The sequence below is a fragment of the Peromyscus eremicus genome, chromosome 13 (assembly GCF_949786415.1).
Source record: "Peromyscus eremicus chromosome 13, PerEre_H2_v1, whole genome shotgun sequence".
Taxonomy (NCBI): domain Eukaryota; kingdom Metazoa; phylum Chordata; class Mammalia; order Rodentia; family Cricetidae; genus Peromyscus; species Peromyscus eremicus.
In genome coordinates this window covers 47,847,975-47,858,325 of record NC_081429.1, presented here as the reverse complement: position 1 = coordinate 47,858,325, position 10,351 = coordinate 47,847,975, and the positions used below count along the sequence as shown (strand labels likewise).

The 10,351-nt window shown below is 45.0% G+C and overlaps 1 long non-coding RNA gene across 2 annotated transcripts; it reads left to right on the top strand.

The window, feature by feature from the left end:
• Nucleotides 1-1,424: 1,424 nt before the first annotated feature.
• On the top strand, nucleotides 1,425-2,672 carry LOC131923332 (uncharacterized). Of its 2 annotated transcripts, none has more exons than XR_009382577.1 (3): nucleotides 1,425-1,626; nucleotides 1,806-1,886; nucleotides 2,567-2,672. It is a non-coding gene; the product is annotated as an uncharacterized LOC131923332 (long non-coding RNA). The 2 variants fall into 2 exon arrangements; XR_009382576.1 differs by having other exon boundaries at nucleotides 1,425-1,651.
• The last annotated feature ends 7,679 nt before the right edge of the window (nucleotides 2,673-10,351 follow it).

Below are 10,351 nucleotides of genomic sequence, written 5' to 3'. Positions count from 1 at the left end.
CCAGAGAAAGGGGTCGGGGTTGGGGAAGCTGGGATAGGGTTATGACCTGCAGGTGAGGGCGGGAGATGGGGAGGCGTCACATGCACTGGGTGGGGTTTGTTCGCCTGGCAGCATTACCCTCCCACCTTACGGAGAAAGAATCTGAGGTTTGGAGGTGGAAGCCCCCTGTCCAGTCTCTCTAAGAAGACAAACTCAAACCCCAGCCTTCGAATGTGAGCCCGGTTCGTGCCCATCCTCCTAACACACCTCCCCCGAAGCAAGTTCTTGGACTTATTAGTCCATTCATCTATTCATTCATCCAAACACGTCAAAAACCCGTGTGGGGCAGTGTTTCCTGCTGTTTGCACTGACGAGTTCTGGTCTGGAGGCACGGCTAACGTGTTGAAATCTCTCTTGCCAGCCCAGTCCCATGCCCTCCATCATCCTGAAGAAACCTCTGACAGGTCCACAAGGAAAGGATCTGAAATAAAGGGGGTGACGGGGTGTGGAAACTAGGCGGCCTCAGAGACACACTGACCACTTGCATGCAAGGATCTCTGGCTGGCTGATGGCAAGGAAAGTCACCGCGGCTCCTCCCTTCCGTACGTGAGCCTGGAACGCCACCTAGTGTATGTCACCAGTATTGGCACCTTCCCGGGAACCCAGGGGGGGCGGCCTGCGCTTTGTTTGGTGGATGGTGTTTGGGTAGGTGAAACCCTGAAGCAATGTCACAGCCTGTTCGCTCAGATCCCCCACCCACTGTAGTCAGAGCAGATGATCGAAGGGTTTACCTAAGAAGTCTTGGGTGACATAAGCATGGTCCCAGGAATACCCTCTCCAACACACAACTACAGGTATAAATAAAAAGCCCTGTGAGGGGGCTGGGAGATAGCTCAGAAGGTAAAGGTACTTATCACCAAGCCTGAGGACTCAAGTTCAAGCCCCTGAACTTACATGGTGAAATGTAGTTTGGTGGGGGCTTTTTGTTAGAAAGGAAGAAAGAAAGCTACCCTAAAGAAATAATTGGACAGCCCTAGAGGAAACACTGGTGTCTCAGGAAGAGCTAAGCAAAGGAGATCAGAAAAAAAAAAAAAGGAAAAAAAACTCTTGAAACTCAGCTGCCCAGAGCACATGCTAATGCTAGCCTTGCTGAGAAAGAACATCCTGTAAGGAATTATTTTCCCATGAAAAAGAAATGGGGGGTGTGTGTGGAGGAATAGGAGGGGGAAGACGGAAGGGGGAGAGTGGAACTCGGAAGGGAGGAGGAGGAAGGAAAGGAGGAAGAGGAGAGAAGCACAGATGTGTGCTCCTAAGGAGTTTTGAGACAGTCATACAGTTGGGGAGGCAGAAAACTGTAGGGTCCTTTACAGGAGTGGGGGGGGGGCACTTGACGTGGGATCTGCCTTGAGGAGGGGATGATGGGATTTCCCTATGCTTCCAGCCTAAGCATGAATCAGTCCTGAAATGTGCCGGAGAAGCCAACAAACACAACATTACCTTCACCCGCATCTCTCATGCAAAGTGTCCCAAAGAGGCTGGCAGAATGGAATTGAGCTGAGTCGCAATGAGAAAGCATATATGCTATAAAGGAACATTCGATATAGAAGCAATCACTCCAAGGTGATTCGTGCCATCCGTCAGTCAGAGGTATAAATCCCACGGGGCGCATGAGGTATGTGGCTGGCCTGGATGCCTATTTTCTAGGGGCAATGAATGAATGGATTTCTCCTTCCTGCCCAGGCTCCAATGCTTTTAGCAATTGGCACTGTGGCAGGATTTATACCACGATTCTTGTAAACTGTACCTTCTCTCTCTCCTTTTCAAAGGTCCCTTTCAATAAAATGCAGATGGAATTGAGAGCTGCCTTCCATGTATTTATAGTTACTTCTGCTCCACTGCTCATGCAGGTGTGTGTCTCTAGGCCGCTTTGTTTTTTATTTTCTCTGCCTATTAGGGAAATGGAAACATATGGATTCCTTGTTTGGGCCCAGCGGACCTTATAGAATAGTATCCCCCCAAATGCTCTCCTCACACATCTTCCTGTAATCATATGGCTCTAAATTAGCCTCTTAATCCCCCCATGGAAAAGCCATAATACAGGGAAATTCAATAAAATGTGTATGTGTTCTGAATGCCAAGGCATTCACAAAGTGAACGGGAATGCGGTCATTCCTACAACCGTGTGAGGAGAGCTTTTGCTGGTAACTGCTCGCAGTGTGGGTTTAGAAGCTGGCTTTCAATATGGCAGACCTGGGTCCAGCATGCAGAAAACTAAGCGTTAGCCTCGTTGTGAGAAAAGGAAAATGTAGTACTGAAGGGCAAAGGAATTGGAGGTACAGATTTGGATCTGAAGCCCCCCAATATAAATGTTTCCAGCTTACATCAGCAGTTTGATACAGAAATTCTAGGAATGATCTTTCCCTGGAAGGTGCAGACTCTAGAAATATTGCAGCAATGTACTCTCAGAAATGCAAAGAATCTAATATTAAAGACGTCCTATAAGTAATATCCCTGCAATATGCCTCCCATTATAAGTAAATACCTCATTTACTAAAGGTGTGTGTTTAATTAAAATGCCTCTCTCCAGTCCTCTAGGAAGAAGAAATAAGTAAATGTTTATGCAGGAGGCTGCCCACCATCCCCAGCAGAGTGCTTATTACAATTAATGGGAACACATAATGTCTATGTTGGGGGGAAAAAGACAAACAAACAAACCACAACTCAAAAAAGAACATCCTTTAGCCAAAGATTATCATTTTGCTGCCCTTCTCCCATGTCACCCAAAGGACAGTCCAGCCTCCCTATTGGGAAGGTGAGGGGGTGAAGAACATGGACACATGGATGCTGGTCCCTCCCACACCTGCTGTGCAAATGGGAGTCCAAAATGATGTGCAGAGTCCAACCCTAGATGCAGCTGGGTTCCATGTGCTTCCCCGAGCCCTTGGGAAAATTGCCCAAGTCTTGGTCTAGAGTAAATCACAGGATGGAACCCTGATGAGCAGGGCCAGCCCCTAAGCAGCCTCCCCAAAACAATGATGGTGTGTCACTGTTCTGGATGGGTGAGGCACTGTTAGTCAGAAGTCTGCAAACCCTGTCCCCAAACTGACCCCAGCATCTGAAAACAAGCCACTGAAGAAGGCTGAGGAGGTGTGGGCCCCCTCGTGGAAAATCATCAAATATAGTGATGATGGTCTCTGTGGGAATGGTGTCTTCAGGTGAAGAATGAGGGAAAAACCACCAAGAAGGTTTGAACCCAGGACTGAACTTGGCTTTTCTCCTCTTAAATTCGTGAGTCCAATTCTGTGCTAGCTTCTTCTCTAAAGGGAGTAGATGGGTTTAAAAGGGTGCCCCTGTGTTGAATAGAAATTTGTTTAATAGTGTAAAGATGTGTTGCATTTGTTTATGGCGCATTTGTTTAACTATGTAAAGATGTGTTGCTGTTTCATCTTGCCTGCCTAAGGCACCTGACTGATCTAGTAAAAAGCTGAACAGCCAATAGCTGGGCAGAGGAGAGCTAGGCAGGGCTGGCAGGCAGAGAGAAAAGGAAAGCCAGCCAGCCAGCTGGGGACCAGCCCATTGGAGGCCAGACAGACAGACACGGTGGAAGCAGGAATGCAGGATGGACAGTATGTAGATGAGATAAACGAGCCTCTGGGCAGCACATAGATTAATAGAAATGCGTTCATTTAAGTTTAAAAAAAAAGCTAGCTAGAAACAAGTCTAAGCTAAGGCCAAGCATTCATAATTAATAATATAAGTCTCTATGTCATGATTTGGGGGCTGGCGGTCCAAGAAAGCCTGCTATAACCCTGACTAGGAGCGATGGAAATGCTTGTTTGTTGTTGTTGTTGTTGTTGTTGTTGTTGTTGTTTTAAAACAGGTGTTGATATGTAGCTCGGATGGAGTTGCCTTCACTCTGCAGACAGAGCAGGCTGGACTGGAACCTGCAGTCCTGGCTATGTTTTCTGAATACTGGGACCGCAGGCATGGGCCACCTCCCACCCCCACCCCCAGAACCAGACAAGATACCAGAAAAATCACTTCCAGCCTTAACATTTCTAGACCTCCACATACAAGGGATTAAAAGTTAACTAGTACTATGTACTCAAGTGTCCACCACAGGCAAGCCCGGATGTGACTTTCCAAAAACATAATCTGTCCCTCTCTGCCCTTGTATGTACCCCTTCCTTTCCTCTGTGCTCATTCAACAGATCCCTGACCAGGAGAGCGGGGAAGAACTGTCTTGGCTTGGAGACATCTCCTCATCTGGTTTCTTACTGTTACTGGAATGATAGGGTAAATATTAATGAAAACAACCTGATGCATCTTTTATCTTGACAAACAGCGCATCCTTCATCTTTACATAAACAAATTAGAAAAATCATACGAGGATACATGGTTCTAGAGGAAGTAAGAGAAGCAGGCGTTCCCCTGTGCACTGAGTCCATGCCACAAGTCATACCGTGAGCCTGGGACTGCCGCTATTCAGAATGTAATTACCGCGGTCACCCCCCACCGGGCAGGGACTCTTAAGGTCTGCTCAGCTTCTAGTGCATGGCTGGTGTGCTCAATAAATGACAAATGCAATTATAATAATTAATAATTCATATATTAATAATCCCATCCCTTTCCCCTTTCGCTCAGTAATTGCCTGCCAACATGCCACGTATACATGGGAACTAGCGTTACCAGACGCCCCAGAATTTCTCCACATTCTCCTAAAGCTGTGTGAAAGGTCACCTTGAAGAGCTGGTCACAGCTGCCAGTCAGTCTAAGGAAGATCACCGCTTTAACTGCTTCATTTTCTTCTGATCTCCTTCGTATTTCGAATGTGTGCAACAGTCTCTGATACCTCATTGGAGAAATAAATGGCCTATTGCCACACTTGATAGCTGCTGGGGTCGCCCTGCACTCCTAGAGGCGAGGCACTGGGACTTTCTAGCTAATCCCAAGCACCCCTTGCTCTATCCCAAACCTGCAAAGAGCTCCAGCAACCCCTTCGAGTATCCTGACACACCATGGGATGAGGGCTTTGCTGTGTGTACCCAGCCTGTTATCCGGGGTGAACTGGCGAACTCAGGTTGGCAGATCTTCATCCCACGCTGAGCAGATTGTTCATTTCACAGACAGTCACAAAAATCAAAGGCTCAAGAGAGTTATTAATGTCCTGGCAGGCCCTCCCTGAAGAGGGCGAACGTTGATCTCTCTATCTCTTTCTGTTTTCTTTTCCCTGGCTGGCCCTGCTTTTTCACAATGCAGGTGAGGCTACTCTGTTTGTTCAGAACTCACTTGAGTTGCCTAATGAATTTCAATTGCCATTTTATCTGGTTTTTCAATTGGCCTCTCTTTTCTAGGCATCCCAGGCGGTTTCCGCATAGAGACTGACATTCCGCATTCCTGACCACCCGGCACCCCCATCTGTCTCTTCCTCCCCACACCCCCATTTTCTATAGTACTAAGGCTGAGATGGGCAGGAAGGAAGGAGGTTGAAGTCATTAGATAACTATTGCAATTCTTCTGGAGTTCAGAGATAGCTGACCTTGTGTTAGGCATAAAATCCATTCTCACGTTCTCATTCCAAGGGAAGAGAAGGCAAGGGAGCCCTTTGCTGGTGAGCATCTTGCTCTACCAACTTTTCAGTTCCCCTCTTTCAGGTCCCAAGTAAGAGTCACTACACCACAGCTGCTGCCTTCACCTGTGAAGGGACAAGTGAATGGTCATGAGACTAACTTCCAGATTCGCCTTTTCTCGTGTTGATTAGATCACAAAGCCCACTGGAGATCTCCACTAAGCGTAACAGCTGCAGAGAGCCACTCTGGGTAGCTGCTGATAGCAAGGCCGCTTTCCCACGCTCCACATCTGCGTGGATCTGCCTCACTTCTTCTTGGGTGCTCCAGGCACAGGTGTTGCCCATGGTAGTTTCCAGTGTAATGAATGTCTCTTGACAGTGAAGTCCTTTGCTGTGAGCTTTTCCTAAGCTATCCTGTCGCCATCAATGGTCCGTGTTAACACTTCTTTGGAGAACCATTCAACATGCCTCTGCCCCTAGTACCAGTCTTTATGTTATTGAATTAGAGATCTCTCGTTAGGGAAATTCATTGCTTATCAATTGCAGGGTTAATGACCTGAAGGCCTCAGGTGGACTGAGAAACTCCAGACAGAAGACTTAAGTTGACAGATAAAACCTGTGGGCTCTTCTGGTTGAGAGCCCCATATCATGCCAAACCCTGACAATAGCTACCGCTTTGAGACTGCAGAAGAACTGACCTGCAGACAGACTCTTCCATCCCCAAAGCTCTCCTTTTTCCATCCTTTAAAACCCCAATCACCTGTGCATCTCTACTTCTGTGGAGAGACTGCGGTCCTTCAGTTGTTCTGATGAAAGGAAGATTCTGCTTCTAGGGATGTCTGTCTGCTTTCTAGGGATGCCTGTCTGCTTTCTTTTATTTCAGCACCATCCCTATCAATAGGTCCATAAGAGAAGCCACTATAACAGATTCACTACCTTTTCCTACATACCTGCTCTTCTTTTCATATCTCTTACATGAATCCAGGAATGGTACCATTCTCCTAGTTTAAGGGTTAGCAAATTTTTTTTGTGAAGGACCAAATATAATGCCTAGTCACCAATATCCAGCGCCACTGTTGAGTATAAAGCAGGAGCAGGGATTAATAATGCATAAATAAGTGTGGATAGCATCATCCCGGTAAAACTTTATAAAAACAGATATGTCATGGACTGGATGTTTCTGTACCCTTTAAATTCATATGTTGCAATCCTTAACCTCCTTGATGGAAGTTTTAAGATGTGGGGGGCTTTAGGGGTGATTGACTCATAAGGGATGCAAAAATGACCCCATCAAAGATATCCCTTCCGTGATAAGAGAACACAGTGAGAATGTTCTAGGAACCAAGAAATGGACCCTCACTAGACACCAAACCAGCCAGCGCTGTGTTCTCAGGCTTCCCAGTTTCCAAAGCTATGAGAAATGAGTTGGTACTTAGAAGCCACTTGGTCCACATTATCTTGTCACAGCCAAATGGACTAAGGCAAGATGGTTGGCCAGACTGGCCCCAGCATGACAACGAGTCAACCTCTGCATCCAGAAATCACCTAGGTTCTTCTATTTGTCACTCCATAGATCCAATCAATCAATGCATCAGCCAACCCTACCTCCTAGATATTCCCCAAAAGTGCCCTCCTTTGCCATTTTTAAGTCTTACTCCACTTTTTTAGAAAAGAAAAATATGACTGCAAGTTATAGAGGATGAAAGAAAGATGGTGAGGGAATGGCACACAGTGTGTGTGTGTGTGTGTGTGTGTGTGTGTGTGTGTGTGTGTGCATGTGTAATATATATATATATATATCAAAGGACTGAAGAAAATATTACGTTTACTGAACTTTATCAAATCTAAGATAACCATTGATGGATGCACTGCATGCTATTTTATGCTTACCACTATCAAAGAAAACTGCAGTCAAAGCTATAAACAATGCTTTCTTATCACTTCGAATTTTTACAATTCTTGAAACTTGACAGGATTTGGAATTACCTAGGAAATACACATTTGAGAGTGTCTATGAGTGCACTCACAGAGAATTAACTGGGAGGAGGCAAGGAGAGGGGATGATCCCAAAGTAAGTGCCACTCTCTACTGAGCTGGCCAGATAGGAGGAGGTCCACAGAAAAGCAGTGTGTACCTGGCTGCTCTCACTTCCTCGTGAGCGAGTGCACCTACGGCCATTGCCACTCAATTCCTGCTTCTCTCCAACCTTCTGGTGTGTTCTCAGTACCAGAGACTCACCAGGGAACTCCAGGTGTTTAGTGCCAGAATGGATGGGACTGCCGAGGCATCAAGACCCATTGGTGGAGCAGGTTCTCTGTCCTTCTAGAGTGTAGACAGCCACTGTTGAACTACCCAGCCCCTATCAACCAGGCCAGTATAATAAATGCCTTTGATATCTTCGCCCCACACCCTCGGTTCTTCCAGAAAACCCTGTTTTGTACTTAAAGATTGGCTATGGTATTCCTAAAACATTTTTTCCATTCTTTTTTGGCTTGGGGTTTTTGTGGTTGTTTGTTTTGTTTGCTTGTTGTTTTCTAGACAAGGCTTTATTCTGCCCAACCTAGAATTCACTATGTAGCCCCAAATGGCCTTAAACCCCTGCAATCCTTCTGCCTCAGTATCCTGAGTGCTGAAATAGCAGACAGAGACAGACCATCACCATCTTTGATGTCCTAAAACGTCTTAACATAAAAAGGCCAAGTCATCATTTTCCTTCTAGAATCAAGAAAATCTGAATTTTCAACATGGTTGGTGGGTCGGGTAGGTAGGTGGTTTTGAGGCAAAGGCTCACTATGTAGCTGAAGCTGACCTTGAACCTCAGTCCTGTTCAACCTCTTGAGTGCACAGTGCAACATTTCTTAAGACCACTCCATGATTATTTTCCAGACTCTCCCTGACCCCTGCCCATCATCCTACAGGTTTTAATGCTGTCCCTTTCTTTACCTTACTAGAAGTGTCACTGGAATATTTTCCAAGAACTTGTGTTCTTTCTACAGAGTCCTTATGGCTATGGCTTAAAACAATAAGGAGTCAGCCAGGCGGTGGTGGCGCACGCCTTAAATCCCAGCACTCGGGAGGCAGAGCCAGGCAGATCTCTGTGAGTTCGAGGCCAGCCTGGGCTACCAAGTGAGTTCCAGGAAAAGGCATAAAGCTACACAGAGAAACCCTGTCTCGAAAAACCAAAAAAATAAAATAAAATAAAATAAATATAAAAAAAAAAAACAATAAGGAGTCAGGAACCGGGGAGTGCAGCTGAGAAGCAGAGTTCTTGCTGGAATAAGCAAGGTCCTGCATCCAGAATGCTACCAGAAAAGAACACTGGGAATTTGCTGTGGACTAGTCCTACCACCAGAACAGCAAACTGCATTCCCATTCCGGTAAGGACAACCACATCTTGAATTTTGCCTAGAGACAGTGATGACAACACAATGCCAGTTCTAGAGAAGTTAATGTAAATGTAAAGAAGATATATGTTGGCATCCATGAAATGCTGTATATGTTTTGAATTACAGCAAATGTGTATGGCATGTATGTAACTTTCTTGTTTTTTTGACTAGCTATTTTTGTTTACCTCACTACTAGTCATTGTTACCTACAAAATAATAGTAATAATAATAAAATGACAAGAGAGTGTGCTGGCTACTTTTTATGTTGATTAAACACAGGCTAGAAGAGGGAATATCAGTTGAAAAAATACCCTCCACCAGATTGCCCCGTAGACAAGTCTGTGGTACATTTTCTTACTTACTGATTGATGTGGGAAGGTCAAGTCCATTGTGGGTGGTGCCACCCCTGGGCAGGTGGTCCTGGGTAGTATTTTTTAGGCTGAATAGTAATAAAAACAACATGGTACTTCCAACAAAAACAGAATTGTAGACCAATGGAACAAAATTGAAGACGAAACATGAGTACACATAACTTCAACCATTTAATATTTAACAAAAGTGCCAAAAAATGCTGGAGAAAAGAAAACATCATCAACAAATAGTGCTGGGGAAACTGGATTTCACAAGCAGAAGAATGAAATTGGACCAATACTATCACCTTGTGCAAAACTAACTCCAAAGGGTTCAAAATCCTAAATGTGAAACATAAAACTTCCAGAAGAAAACACAAGCGGTACCCTACATCATCTAGAATAGGCAAGGACTTTCTGAATAGGACTAAATTTGCCCAAAAATTAAGGCCAGCAATTGGCAAGTGGGACTCCCTAAAACTAAAAAGCTTCTGCAAATCTAAAGAAACAGTCATGCCAAGCAGTGGTGGTGCACACCTTTAATCCCAGTACTCGAGAGGCAGAGGCAGGTAGATCTCTGTGAGTTCAAGGCCAGCCTGGTCTACAGAGCTAGTTCCAGGACAGCCAGGGCGATTACACAAAGAAAACCTGTCTCAAAAAACGAAAAGAGAAAAAAAGAAAGAAACAATTATTCAAGCAAAGAGAAAGCCCACAGAATAGAAGGAAATCTTGGCCAGCTATGCATTTGACAGAAGATTACTATCCAGAATACATAAAGACCTCAAAAAGCAAAGAGTCAGAAACTGGTCCTGGGACCTAAACAAAGAGTTCTCAAGAGAAGAAAAAAAAATAGCTAAGAAATATCTCAAAAAAAAAATGTTCATTGTCTCCAGTGATAAGGAATTGCAAATGAAAACAACTCTGACATTTCATTTTATCCCATTCATATTTACTCACGTCAGAATGGCCAAGATCAATAAAACAACTGACAACAAATGCTGGAAGGGATGAGGGGGAAGGGACCCCCTCATTGCCTACTGGTTGGATTCCAAACTGGTCCAGTCACC